The sequence below is a fragment of the Schistocerca serialis genome, chromosome 2 (assembly GCF_023864345.2).
Source record: "Schistocerca serialis cubense isolate TAMUIC-IGC-003099 chromosome 2, iqSchSeri2.2, whole genome shotgun sequence".
NCBI classification, from domain to species: domain Eukaryota; kingdom Metazoa; phylum Arthropoda; class Insecta; order Orthoptera; family Acrididae; genus Schistocerca; species Schistocerca serialis.
Genome location: NC_064639.1, coordinates 184,346,960 through 184,362,920, shown reverse-complemented (window position 1 = coordinate 184,362,920; position 15,961 = coordinate 184,346,960).

The window sequence follows — 15,961 nt, the reverse complement described above, 5'->3', positions numbered from 1 at the left end:
GATTGCTGTAATCGTTTGTAAATTTATATTTCACATAACTGTTTCATATTAAATTTTCTGTAATCAAGGTTAGTCTAAACATTTACTGTGAATCCCCTGCTAATGTTGATTTTAAAAACAAGCCAAACAATATAACTAGAGATCAGGCAAGCTCCACCATGTAAATAGTGATGGAGGAAATCAGAGCAAAGGTTCAGTCAAATTTCAATTAAACAAATTTGAAGTTGAAAATTTTAAGCAATATAGGACTTTACAGGTGGGCTCAGCAATCTAGTGAAGCAGGGAATAAGAGCAAATCTTGTGACAGATTTTGATCAAAGTAAAATGTAACATGAAACGATTAGCCAAAATATGATTTTACAAACATGCTCAGCAACATAAGTAGTACAGGCAAGATTTCAAATAAATTTTTGGCAAAGATTAAGCAAATATGAGCTTACAGGCAGGTTCAACATCCTAAACAGTGAAGCATTGAATCAGATCATATGCTTAAACAAACTTGGATTAAAGTAGAATTTAACATCAAACAATGAGGCAAAATACGATTTTACAAACAAGCATAACAATCTGAGTAATAGAACTCAGTTTTGGAACAAATATTTAGACACACAATAATTAAGGCAGATATTTAACTTGAAACAGTTGAGCAAAATATGATTTCCTGTACACACTCAGCAATCTAAATGGTGAAGCAGGGAATCAGAAGAAATGTTTAGAAAAACTTTCATTAAAGCAAAATTTAACATAATACAGTTAAGAAAAATATGAATTTAGAAACAAACTTAGCAATAAGAGTATTACAACCAAGATCTGGAACAAATATAGATAGCCTTTAACTAAGACAAAGATTTACCTTGAAACAATTAAGCAAAACATTACTTTAGTGGAAGGCTCAGCGACCTATGTAGTGAATCAGGGACTCAGAACAATCATCAGACAAAACTACGATTAAAACAAAAATCATTTTGTAACAATTACAAAAATTTTGACCTTACACACAGGTTCAGCAATCTAAATAGGAAGGAGGGAATCAGACAAATGTTCAAGCAAACTTTGCTTAAAGAAAATGTTGACATAAAACAGTTAAGCAAAATACGAACTTAGAAACAAGCTAAGCAGCTGAGTAGTACAACCAAGATTTGGAACAAATGTTTATACAGAATTTAATTAAGACAAATATTTCACTTCAAACAAAGAAGCAAAATATGGCTTTTCAAGTAGGCTCCACATCTAATTAGTGAATGAGGAATCAGAACAAATGTTCAGACAAACTGTGACTAAAACAAAATGTAAGGTGAAATAGTTAAGCAAAATACGATTTTTCAAACAAGCTCAATAATCTGAGTAACCGAACTGATATTTGGAACAAATGGTTAGATAAACTTTAATAATGCAAAGATTTGAGTTGAAACAATTAACGTAAATACGACTTTACAGGCAGTCCGAGCAGTCTAAATAGTGATTCAGAGTATCAGTGCAAATGTTTAGGCAAACTTTGATTAAAGCAGAACTGAGCTTGAAACGAGTAAGCAAAAGTTGTTTTCAAAGCCAGGCTCAGCAATGTGACTAGTACAACGGACTCAATTCAAATGTACAGAGATACTTTAGTCAAAATGAAATTTGACTAGAAATCTAAAAGTACTAAAATTTCTCCAATTCAATAAAACGTAGCAATTTCATATACCTGAAAATAACTATGCACACAAATGTGCTAGCCTTACTTACAAATTCAAACACCAGGAAGTGTCTATTAGTAACACAGCAGAGTTAAAATCTGCTGCTGTGATAAGGTAGTCATGAAGTTACTCTAGTAAACTGCAGAATTCAGTTGTACGGAAATGTTTGTGAGTTTTTCTACTTTGAATTCCGGATGGCACGCATACATTTAAGACGAATGTTCCCTGTATTACTCGAGATATTTAATGTCCACTGTCAAACGTTTTAGTTTGCTCCACTTCAATGCTTTCGTTGATAATCACAATAGTTGCAGTGGCGCGGGCATTTGCGATGTATTGCATTGTCTCACATCCATTTATTCTATCCAACTGTCCGGGAATCATTTTTTGCATCAGTGCTACATCGACCGCCCTGCGTATAAATATCTCTGTACGCATTTTATTTCATGTTCGCTTTGAGTTCTACAGAAATTTAGTGTTAATATGCAGTATACTTGTCGGCAAGCGTTGTTGTTAACTGGTGGCGTGATAGGAATAAGATGCACGAATTAAAGGAGGAACTTATGTAGTTTTGTAGGTTATCTCGGATCATATCAAATGATTGAGTCACGGCTATACTGTTACTGAGCCGCTGTGCTACTTGTAGAAGGACACGACGGTGCTCTCATGTCTTGTTAGCACTGGTTCTGAGGAGTGGTCGTTAGGGTGTCGTATCCCCAAGTCAACGCATGAATCAAAGACTGTTGACTGGAGATGTTCTGGAGTTGCAGTCTACTCCAGAATTTTCCTGCCTGTGGGGTTCATTGTGCTGTCTTGTTTTTGGGTTTTCTTTTGGATTTTCTCTTGTTCACGGGAGAGATCCCCCTGTCATTTTCTGCCTTCTAGTGCTAAAGGGTTTAATCTGTTACTTTCTTCCAGGAGACGCTTCTCTGTTGTTGATATGTTTTCAGGATCCTGAACTTCCCTATTTAATTCATGAGGACTGCGGGAGATGGAGCAATCAGTGTTTGTGTCGCTTCGCCCAGGTTTTCGTTATTTTGTGGGCTGTGTTCTTTAATCTTGCAGTCAGTCGTGGCAGCTGGATGTGGATCTATATCCATTCCTGTCACTCGTCTCTGATTGTCGGTGTCTAGAAGAGTATTTTACCCGTTCGGTACTCCACTCTTTCAGGGATTTCGTTGCCACTCTTCATCTGGTGCTGTGTTAACAGTGGTTGTACCCTGAGACCCAGGACAAGAATATGGATTAATTTACAGAAAAAACGTGGAAGGGTGGCACAACATGATGCGTCGTTTATCATTCCCAGACAAATATTTTTATTTAGTCCATAATAAGGCAACTGGCACTTACTGCCGGCCTGTCTGGCCGAGCGGTTCTAGGCGCTTCAGTCTGGAACCGCGCGACCGCTACGGTCGCAGGTTAAAATCCTGCCTCGGGCATGGATGTGTGAGATGTCCTGTTAGGTTTAGTTAGGTTTAAGTAGTTCTAAGTTCTAGGGGACTAATGACCTCAGATGTTGAGTCCCATAGTGCTCAGAGCAATTTGAACCATTTGACACTTACTAAGATTCTTGCCAAATACATGCAAATAGTTAAGGTTTATCAACTAAAATCACTATGCATAACGATATTTTCATTACACACCAAATCGCAAATGGTACTCCAAGAATATGTCAACTGTGCAATACAATGGTGGCCCGATTACAGACATTTAACTGATTAAATAAAGCCGCGGTGGTACTCTTTCTGCACGGCTAGTATAACAACTGTGGGTTAATACAACAACATGACTTGAATGTAAGTTCAACAAACGTTATATAAATGACATTAGAATCCATACATCTCCATGGTTATTCTGCTCTCATGTAGACAAGATACGCCAAACCAGAGGCAATCAGTAGTACTTCATTGATTGGCCACAACCCTATTAAACATAAATCAAGCTGAGTGACAATGAAACCCCCTATTTTTTAAGAAATCAAGAAACTCAGTGCTCAGTTTCCCCAAAGCCTTTTGACACAGGCCCACAAGGACCTTACAGCAATAGAAATACAGAGTAAATTACTTCCTAATCCGGCGACACCCTCGCCAGTGCACGATACCGAAATAATGGTATTAAAATACTTAACTTGTTTCTGGAACGGTAAATCCACAGAAGCGCGTGTGACACCCCCCCACCCCCACCCCCTTTCCCAACCTCGTTTCCCAACCTCGTGCAGTGACGGGAAAGAATCCGAAGCAGAAGGAAAACGCGTACCTGTCCCGGACCAGCAGAGAATCAGCGTGTCAACAGCTGCCCATAAAAAGCTGTTAATATATACCAAACAACAAACAGCAAAAATTTTGATTGAACTTAACATACACAGCAACAGTTAAACCGACAATTAAAGATTGTTTTCCAGGAAACCAACTAAAACTTTAGTATAGGAGCGCCCGGGTCATAAATATTGGAAGTTAACCTCCCAACCAATAACAAGAAACAATGTAAAAGTCATTTAAAAGTATATTTACATAGTGGCCGTGCGGTTCTAGGCACTTCAGTCTGGAACCGCTTGACTGCTACGGTCGCAGGTTCGAATCCTGACTCGAGAATGGATGTGTGTGATGTCCTTAGGCTAGTTAGTTTTAAGTAGTTCTAAGTTCTAGGGGACTGATGACCACAGATGTTAAGTCCCATAGTGCTCAGAGCCATTTATATTTACATAACAAGTCAAACAAAATTAAATACGTCAATGTATACCTTTAAAAGGGCCTCTTAGAGACTAATCCAAACGACAGTTTTGGATACGCACCAAATGGCACATGGTCGATTAAAATGTACGCCTATAGCCGGAAGGGCTCCTCAACACGGAGTAAGAGAGAGTGCAAATACAAGCATACACACATACATTCAATGTTCCACACGTTCATATCTTTGGGCTGAGCGCACATAACTTTAGTTGCAGGCCTAATCCAATAACTCGCCCCAGGAAGGGGCATAAGCTCTATAAGAAACAGGAATACAATCAGTAGTATCAAATACTGAACGACAACAAACAATGATTTCAAGCTGCGTGTCCCATGTCCCATACACCACTCACTACTACACTGTCCCATAGTGAACACACACTCAAGCAAAGATGATGCAATGAGGGCCAGAATCGATGGAAAGCGTGCACAAGCGGCGCCAGTAGGATATCGCATACGCCCTCACAGAAGCCGCCACGGCGCCTACCCGTTAAGTTCGACGTGGTCGCTTCCACGGGTCTGGAGTTCGTTACTCCTTTGTTCATTGGGTATCACTTTTCACATAGTTTCTTTCGCAGGTACTTACGATGCAAAACAGAGAAGCTCACAGACCCAGCGGATCCTGGCACTGAGGCCACTGCAACTGCGTAGGAACTGCCGCCTCCGGGAGGCAGCTGTATGAACGGTATACGGGGACTGTTATTACGCAAGTGTTGGCGCGATCCAAAAACGAGAACAGGTTTGCGGCTGGATAAAACCACGTTTCCTTCATTAATCAAAAAGTACGGCACAAGCTTCCTCAAATCGATCCTAATGGTTCTTGCGCCCTAATCGATGCAGAATGTACAGGGTGTCCCATTTATCTTGACCTCCCTAAATAGCTGTATGTCCAGATGCAAATTACAAAATGTTTCAAGCAAATGTACTTTAGCCGTCAGGAGGACATCAATCAGCATGATTGCCTTCGTTGTAGCTTTGTTTTTTGACAAAGATATGAACAGCGGCATGTCTTTTTTAAATGGCACCCTGTATTTTTTATTCGGTAATTCATTTCCTCTCCTAAAGACCTATTAAAAATGTATCACAGTGTACCGTTCACTGAAACACAACTTTATCAATTACGTGACATAAAATTACAATGAAATGAACACCCTTAGCTGCTTACAGGCGTTGACATACGTCAACGGGGACAGATGATAATGTGTGTCCCGACCGGGACTCGAATCCGGGATCTCCTGCTTACATGGCAGACGCTCAATCAATCTGAGCCACCGAGGACACATAGGATAGCGCGACTGCAGGGATTTATCTCTGGCACGCCTCCCGCGAAACCCATATTATCAACGTATTGTGCCGCACTACATTCGTAGTGCCCCCGCCCATTGTACTCATTACTCGCGGCGCGTCGCCGATTCCCGTAAGAGTTCGGGCACTGGTTGTGCACAGAAGAAGAAGATGGTCAAGTGGCCGGTGAGCCTTAACTATATATGTACTAAGATGGTATCTGTTGTTTCAGACATGTCCGACATGTCTTACGTAACATAACGTTTAGTGCAGGTACTCGGGGTAATGGAACACATCCACGTGCTGACGTTGGCAAAGGACAAATGTAAACCTAAGTAGAATGCACACCCGTCATTCCGTCAGCCATCGTCAGTTGAAGAGTGGTGTGAGTAGAATGTACACCATCGAGGAGAAGATAGAAATGCTACTCGTCTACGGTGAATGTAAGTTAGCAGAACAGTAATTGCAATAATGTTTTTTTTTTTGTATGGGTACATTTAGTACAGTAGTTTAGTCCTTTTAAAAACTAGTGTCGAGTAGAAATACAGTAAAGGCTTCCCTTCCTACAAACTGCATCGACATAACGTTTCTTTTATTGTTGTTGTTGAAGTTAGGCGAAATGCTACGTAGACAGCGTACGGCGCGCGGTATCCTGACAAGAACCCACCTTCCCGACGGATGTTTTCTCGTCTCGTTGTGGCGCTTCAGAAACAGGAAGCTTCAACGCACGACAATGCAATCGTCGTAGCACACACACACACGAAGCTGCCGAAGTTACTGTTCTCGCTTCTGTTGCTATGAATGCACATGTGAGCACACGGCAGCTTGAACACGAGATTGGCATTCTTACACGGCACCGGTTCCATCCTTACCATGTACACCTGCATGAAGGATTGCATGGGAATGATTTCCAGAAGAGTGTATAGTTCTGTCAGTGGGCACAGCAGCAAATCCTTGCCAACCGGAACTTCTTCTCCAAAGTTCTATTTGCCGATGCATGTTCCTTCTCAAACACAGGACAGGTAAATACAAGGAACATGCGTTATTGGTCCAGCGACAACCCGACGATGGGTTAGAAAGGTGGAACATCAGCGTCAGTGGAGGGTCAACGTCTGGTGTGGGATGGTTGGTACTACAATTATTGGCTCCTATTTCATCGAGCGAGGTGGCGCAGTGGTTAGACACTGGACTCGCATTCGGGAGGACGACGGTTCAATCCCGCGTCCGGCCATCCTGATTTAGGTTTTCCGTGATTTCCCTAAATCGCTCCAGGCAAATGCCGGGATGGTTCCTTTCAAAGGGCACGGCTGACTTCCTTCCCCGTCCTTCCCTAATCCGATGAGACCGATGACCTCGCTGTCTGGTCTCCTTCCCCAAAAACAACCAACCAACCAACCCTGTTTCATCAATGGTAGTCTAAACGGCACAGCGTATGCCAACTTCCTCAGACGAATTCTTCCTCCTCTCCTGGATAAAGTGCAGCTAAGAAACAGAATGTTCATGTGGCATCAACACGATGAATGTCCAGCACATAATGTCTCGCGTGCACGTCGTGTATCCTAATAGATGGATTGGTCGAAGAGGAACAGTTACTTGGCCTGCTAGATCTCCTGATTTAAATCCTTTGGACTTTTTTCTTTGGGGGTGCATTAAAGACGTTGTCTATTGCGATATTCCGACAACTCCAGAGGACATGCAGGAACGTACCGTGCTTGCTTGTAATTCTCTTGAGCAGGAAACACTGGAAGCAGTAAATAATTCCTTCCTTCAACGATTGCACCAGTGTATCGGTGTCCAGGGTCACCACTTTGAGCACCTTAAAATGTCTTACAGGACAGGAGGGTCAAAGTCAGATTTGTGTTACGTTTTTAGTTGGTTTTCATTTCCTTTCTGACAACTCCAGCTAGTGGACGAGTTTGTGATCCCGGGCTAAAAGTCAGTGTTTTGTTACGTAATCAATAACGTTGTGTTTCAGTGAATGGTACACTGTGATATATTTTTGAATAGGTCTTTAGGAGAGGAAATAAATTACCGAATAAAAAATTCAGGGTGCCACTTAAAAAAGTCATACCGCTGTTCATATCTTTTGTAAAAAAAACAAAGCTGGAACGAAGGCAATGATGCTGATTGATGTCCCCCTGACGGCTGAAGAACATTTACTTGAAACATTTTGTAATTTGCATCTGGACAAACAGTTATTTAGGGTCAAGATAAATGGGACACTGTATATAAGAGGAACAGCATTTGTCACTCATCACAGTCAAGACATTCCCATGGTCTCGCAATATCCCATGAACTTTTTATCATTTCGAACATTCAACGGCCGGGAGAGTGGTGTGCAGATCATGTGCCCCTCTGTATCAGCATCAAATGACGCCTATCTCCTGAAGATGACACGGCGGTCGAACGGTACCGTTGAGCCCTCCGAGACCTGTTCGGAAGGAGGGAGAGATAGCTTCACTTCCATCAGTATCTCGTCTCCTACTTTCCAAACAGTACTCTACACTGTGCTTAGGTCATGTCTCCGCTATACCGTATCTTCGAGAAGTGCCAATCTCACAAATTGTGCAGACCTTCTGTGAGCTTCGGAAGGGTGACGATGCGCGGCCGAGTCGTGACTCGTGCTTGCATAGCTCAGCCGCTAGAGTACTTTTCCGCAGAAAGCAAAAGTCCTAGGTTCGAGTATCGCACCAGTACACACTTTTGATTTGGCGGGAAATTGCAAACTCCGCTCCAGAGTGAAATTTATGTCCGCATGGAAAGGATACGTTTCTTAGCAAGAAATGATCCTATCGTCGCTCAAAGTTTCTACAATTCTTAGTTACGCTGAAGATTCGGTCATTGCTTACAAAATTCCGCAGTGGTCCCAAGCAGCTGCGTTGATGCCAGGGTGATCCTAGCAGTTCTGTCCTTGACCGTGGCAGTCAGTGGACGCTCCGTTTGTTTTGTCTCCGGCAGCTGGCCACATGGAGGTCGCAGAGGACTCGCAAACAAACGGTTAAGAGGCGGGCTCTGGATTGTGTGTCAGTGGGCAGATGCGCCGAATTAACGCGGACCGCAAGTTTTCCACTGGTTTTTTTGTTCATGTCAACGACCGCCTAGCGCGTGTAACAGTACTTCGTTTCGGACAGCACTGTATATCCTATAACATGAATAATAGTTCTGTGGCTTTAAGGGCTAGTGTGGACCCAGAGGCGCCCCCTAAGACCAGATTGCAAATACGTAAGAAAACAACTATGGTCCTCGTATTTAATAAATAGCCTGATATCTGGGAGAAAATTCACCGAAATAGGTAAAGAAAATGTTTCGATATCGCCCTTTTTTTACGAAAGATCTCAGTGTGTGTCAGAAATTTATGACATTCAATTTAAACACAAGGGGCAATCAAGAAGTTTCCGTTTGGGGCCGTTGCTTCAGCGAATACGCAACGCAACGTAACCCCGATGCAGGTGTATATACACCGACATGTAGGAAAGGGATTAATGTGGCAGTCGTGTCTTTGCGTGTGTGTGCAGTAAATGCGGAAACGTGAACATTGCCGACTTTATCACAAAATGCGCTAAACAGCTTCCCGAAGTAAAAACTCCGGTAGACATTCAAAGGAGACTGAAGAATGTATAGGGCTAGAATGACTGCCGAACCCATTGGGAGACAAACGAGCACCCACCATACAGTCCAGATCTCTCCTACTGCCGTTATCTCGCCTTCGGTTGACAATTACTGTCGGACGAGGACGTGCAGCAGGCAGACTGCCAAGATGGCCGGCGAATGAGATCACAGGTATTTTCTTCGTCTGCTAAGAGAACTTTTTTAAGAGGAAATAGTGTCAAATTTTCTTTGTTTCGTGTACTCGCTGTAGTGACCGTTCTTGTCAGACAACTGAATATTAGCGTCCCAGCAGAGCTTATTCTTGACAAATCTTCGTTTTATCTGAAGTCCCGATAATAGCGACATAACCCGAAATTTTGCGTGGCATAAAAACAAAAAATTCTATTCAGGTTATCTTGATAGTGCAAATTCGTTTAAGAAAGACAGCTACTAGTTTCGTCAGTGTCTATTGTCGCAATAAAAGTGTAATTAAACGTTTCTAAGTTAAATTTAACTAGCACACTTCGTTTTGTTTATTAGACGCGATCTAGACCTAAATTTTCCGAGTTACAAACGTTTAAGAACCTGACCAAACACGCTTGATAATATAAATTCTCTAAAAGCGGAGTAGTTACTAATTCACTGTTCTGTCATTGTATCTCTAAATCAGTACAAAAACAACAACAACCTCACATAAGATCTTTGTGTCGTTTTTTCATTACACACAGCCAATCTCGCTTCCTTGAGAAATTTAAAACATTCTTTAAACTTAGTTTTTCTTTCGAAACTGGCCCTGAGTGAGAAATGTGGGAGCTGTTATAGATTAGTGAGTAGAGAGATTTGCTGCCAATCTTGTAGGAAATATTTACACTGTGGGGAATGAAATGGGGAAAATGTTGCGAGAACAGAAGATGCTCTCTCCTGGAACTGCAGAGTACGCAGCATGAATATTTTGATTGGAGAACAGGACTGGAAAATCTGTGCCCTTCGGGCACAGTTGGAGGAAGCAAGGAAGGAACTGATAGGGATCAAGGGAGATAGGGGGGGAGGAGGGTGGATGGGCACTGGCAGCTGGTAGGAGGGTAGATATCTACCACTGCCAGAGTTAAGTGGAGAAGAGCCTCAGGTAGAACGAGGAGCAAGAAATGTGGAGCATACTTCAACCGAGGCGAAGAAGCCTAGAAATATACAAAATGTTAGGAAGAAGAAAGTGCTGCTGCTAGGTAGTAACCATGGGCGAGGTGTAGGCCCCCAGTTACAGGAAAGTTTAGGGGCAGCGTACCAGGCCATCAGTATCTTCAAGCCAAATGCAGGGCTAAGTCATGTGGTAGAGGACCTAGGGTCTTAATGTAAGGACTGCACATAAGTGATAGTGAGTGGGGTGGGAAACAGTTTGGACAGGGACGGGGCATATGACATAGTTGGTGGCCTAGACAATATAGCTTCCCTGACTCATGGTACCAATGCACACTTAGTTGAGCTGTTCCGGTGACATGATCGACCACACCTTGATGGAGCTGTGAGGCGAATCAATGTCTGGTTAGGGATGTCTCTGAGGGCAGCCAACTTTGCTCATGTTTCTCTGGTGCCTGTAGGGCCTAGCAGATGGGGTTTCACTAGGCATGGCCTATACCTAAACAGGACTAGGAAGGGCAGATTGGTACAGCTGATTCATGAAAGTATAGGGAGTGGATCTCGGGCTACACACGGTCAAATACCTATTGTCATGCGTAGGAGAAGCAGGTGTTTTTTACGATAAGTCCAGAGAACAGGCTCCCCTGCATAAACAGTATCTCACGCAGTTTAAAAAATAACCACTCGCAAGACAGACTTCAAATATCACACATATCAGATGTCACAAAGAACAACAAACCATTGGAAAGAGTAACATGGGGCATTTCACAGACTTAACAATCCTCCATCAAAATATGCAATCAAAAAAAATAAAATACAACTATTAGAAATTGAGCTCCAATCTTTGAACTGCACAGTAGTTTGTGTTAGTGAGCGCTAGTATAGAGACACTGAAATCCAACATACAGTATCATCAATGCATGAAACGGCAAACTCTTACTGCAGAACTGCTTCAAGGGGTGGAAGATCATGCATTTATATCATAAAAGGAACACAGTTAAAATCAAGACATAACCTCAGTACAGTAAGTGAAGACAAACACTTTGAAATATCACCTGTTGAATTAACAGGGCTGGATATCACGAATAAACTAATCATTTTGTGTGTGTTTAGATCTCCCAGTAGTAGTATGGACAATTTTTTCAATAAACTAACAGAAGTTCTAGTTAAAGTCTCAAGTACAAAGGTCAGCATAATTCTGTGTGGGGACATTAACATAAACACTAATATTATAAATGAAGCCAGCAGCACCCTCATAAATATCTTTCAAAGTTTTGGCATGTTTCTATTGGTCAATAGTGCACCAAGGGTTACTACAATGACTTAATTAGTAGTTGACCATGTGGCCACAAATATGGACAGTGAAAAATTTGATGTAGCTGTAACAGATTTTGGACTATCACACCATCTCTGTCAAATAACAACAGTAAAATCAGGCATCGAATCATTCCCTAATCTACACACCTACAAATGACATCTATCAGAAATCAAAATAAAAGATTTTTCAAAAGAACTAGCAAAACAAAGCTTGGTTGAAGTGGAAACCAATGTGAATACGAAATTCTCTAAATACTCCACATTATTTAAATTGAACTTCGAAAAGGCATTTCCAAAACTATGCATATCTGTACTAACATCACACAAAAATATATGGATAACAGCAGGTATTAAGAATTCCTCCCAAACACTTGAATAGCTCAGTTCCATTAAAAAGAGTCGCAATGATCCAGAATTCTTAAATTTCTATCACAGATACAAAAAGATCTGTAGAAAGGTGCTGATTGTTGCAGAAAAGTCATTTAATGACAAAATAATATATAATGCAGAGAATAAAAGCAATGTAGTCTGGGATGTTATAAAAAAGGAAACTGGGAGAGGCAAACAAATGCAGAATAACATACTGCTATGGAAGGGGGATAAGATAATAAATAATCCACAACACTTAGCAAACTATGCAAATGAGCATTTCTCAAGTATTGCAGAGTAGTTACAGCAAAAATTCCCCAAAACTAATATAATAACTGTAAATAATGTTGCACTAAACACAATGATGTTACTTCCAACAACAGAGAATGAAATCAATAAACATGTTCAAAAACTTAAAAAGAGTCAGTAGGCTTAGATGAAGTATCAATGTGTGTGCTAAAACAATGAATAGAGATTATACAAGGCCCCTTAACAAATATAATAAATGAATTCTTCACATCAGGGACAGTTCCAGAGCAGTTAAAACAGGCAAGTGTTGTGCCTTGGCTTAAAAAATGGATCAAATGCCTCTAAGCACTATGGAACTTGACATCTAAGGTTATCAATCCCGCACACTTAGTACTACTTAAACCTAACTAACCTAAGGACATCACTCACATCCATACCCGATGCAGGATTCGAACCTGCGATCGTAGCAGCAGCGCTGTTCCGAACTGAAGCGCCCAGTGCCACTCGGCCCCAGCGGCCGGCTCTTCAACATAATTATCTATTATTGTGTTGAAGGTAGGGTGTAGAAAAATTTCAGCTACCAGTCACAATAAAAGATTATTTATTTGTCACATGACCGGTTTCGGGCTTGCGCCTTGAAAGTTTTTTTTTCTTTCATGTATACCCCCACAGTGTAGTTTGGTAATTTTCCGATGGTCAGCGCTAGTCTGAAAAACTCGCCAGTTCAGTTGCAGAGCGAGCTTTCCCTGTGTTGGAGTTCGACAGAAACAAGTATGCTACAGCTGTTCAACGAATATTTAGAACCAAGTACGGGTAAGAAGCCACCAACAAGAAGACCATTCACCACTGGCACAACAAATTCGTTACGACGGGTTCCTTATGCCCGGCGAAGAGAAGCGGAAATCCCCGTGTGAGTGAAGTGAATGTGGAGCACGTACGAGAGATATTCATAAGGAGTCCAAAGAAATCGTTGCGTGGTGCATCCCGTGAACTCGAAATGGCTCCAATGACAGTGTGGAAAGTCCTGCGACAGAAGCTGTCTATGAAAGTGGGTACCTGAACACTCAGCTGCCGCATCAATGGATCGACCGTGCTACAGACATTTTTTCTGTGGGGGCGCATTAAAGATCTGGTGTATGTACCGCCTCTACCACGTGATGTAGCAGAGCTCTGGGAGAGAATACGGGAAGCGACTGTCATAGTCGACGATGTCATGCTGGGACGGGTATGGCAAGAATTCGACTACTGTACTGACATCTGCCGGGTCACTCATGGTTCGCGTATCGAATGTCTGTAAAAAGAAAAAAAAAACTTTCAGAGTTTCTCTTAAAAATGCAATATGAATGACATCTGTACAACGTTTAGTTCTTGTGCAATAAATAATTGAAAGTTTTCCCAGACTTTATGTACACTCTGTATATTAAATTACTAAAAGCTATTACAAATTAAAAAATGACAGAACTGTTTTGAGCCACACTGTTGTCAGAGAACTTAGGTCTAGGAAGTACAATGATGTTATAGACATGAAATTTTGAAAGGTATTACAAATTACAGAAATGACAGTTAAAGCTCGTGTTTACAATATGACTTTTGCAAATTACGATAATGACACTTGAACTGTTGTTTGATTGCTGCATTGGATTTCCATAGCATATTACTTTGATATGATATTACTTTGTTATCCTCTGAAGGAATAACAAAGTAATATGCTATGGAAATTCAACGTAGCAAACATACACCAGTTCAAGTGTTATTATCATAATTTGCAAAAGCCATATTGTAAACACGAGCTTTAACAGTCATTTCTGTAATTTGTAATACCTCTCAAAATTTCGTGTCTATAACATCATTGTACTTCCTAGATCCAAGTTCTCTGACAACAGTGTGGCTCAAAACAGTTCTGTCATTGTTTAATTTTTAATAGCTATTAGTAATTTCATATATATATATAACATCATTGTACTTTCTAGATCTAAGATTCCTGACAAAAATGTGAATCAAGAATTTCATAATGTGGATCAAAAAACTTCGCAGTTTGTTATAACTCTTTAAGTTTCTATGTGTGCAACATCCTTGCACTTCCTATGACCAAGTTCTTTGACCATAACCAACATATTTCTGTATGATCAACATCTTTACACTTCCTACATATAAGTTCTTTGACCATAGCCTACATGTTTGTATATAAACACAGTGTATATCACAAGTGCACATCGCAATAGTGAAATATGCAGCTAAATTTTATAAAAGTGGAAAATGGACGTGAATATGATAACAGATGTGCAACTTAGTGGAAAAAATTCACCGCAGCATAACTATAATAATGATGCTTCATCTTTTGAAAGTACAGATATATTTTCGACCAATGCTGCCTTGCCACTTACAGTTGTTCCACTTGTATCTGTTTATTCACCAGAAAATAATTTTCTTCGTATTTATACAGTGATCTCCAGCAATATAGACATGTACATGAATGTATAAACACCTGAGGATGAGCACAATCCCGATACCGGTCATGTGAGGAATAAACAATCTTTTATTGTGAGTGGTAGTGGAAATTTTTCTACACCGTATAAAGGAACAGTCATGGAGTTCAACAGATTCCGCTATGGATAAAATTCACTCTGCGTTGAAGGTAGATTATATATGTTAAAAATCTATTGTTACGTTCATGAGCGGTCTCAGGCATTTCATAAAGTAATGAAACAATGTAATTTTCAAGGGCTACCGAAAGGTGGTGAAAAGAGATTTGCTGGATTTTTTCAATAACGTAGGTGGCGATATTAAACATTTATTTTCGTGCTAAGGATGTGCTTCTTGATAACCTATTGACCTAATTGGTCCTCAGTTCCTCACTAAATAAACCATTGATTAAGAAGGATTAAGAAGCAGAAAAAAATCGTTTGCTAAATTTCAGTATAGCGCATTTCGTATCAAAAAAGACACTGTGTTATAAGATTGCTCTGAAATTGCAACGAAAGGAATGATTTATTTTGGGCTTACTTGTTAGCCATCTCTCTTTCTGAAAAGCGTCAGCAATGGTGATTTTTGATTAATTAAAATTAACAACTCAGACGAAAATAAATCGCCAATTCTGTTGCAACTTCAGGGTAATCGTGTAACGCTGCAACTGAAACTTACGAGAGTTGGCGAAGTACGGCAAGTTGTCAATGTGTTCACAGCTTCAGAGTTACGAAAGACTTGTACTGGGTCAGTTGTAATCTGCAGCAAAATGCGGTGTTTGTCTAGTAGAAATAACAAATTTGTTGCCTATGTATCTGTGGATAACAGTGTCGCAAAAACAAAATAGTCATTACTTTTATGAACAAGTTGAGACTACTATTAAGGTTAAAGTATATTATAAATACGTATAATGTACCCTTAACACATTAAAAGATAATAATGGTAAAGATTACCATTCACTCTGAATACCATAGAGTAATATGGTACAAAAATTGTTGCTAATTATTTTCGTATTTATCACGTGACAAACAGAGAGAAAATGCTTTTTTAAGATTTCATTCCAGCCGTCCACTATAGAAAATACGATGAGTTACAGGATTGCAACGAAACTGCAACAGAATTTGCGATTTATTGTTGTCTGAATTGTTAGCCATT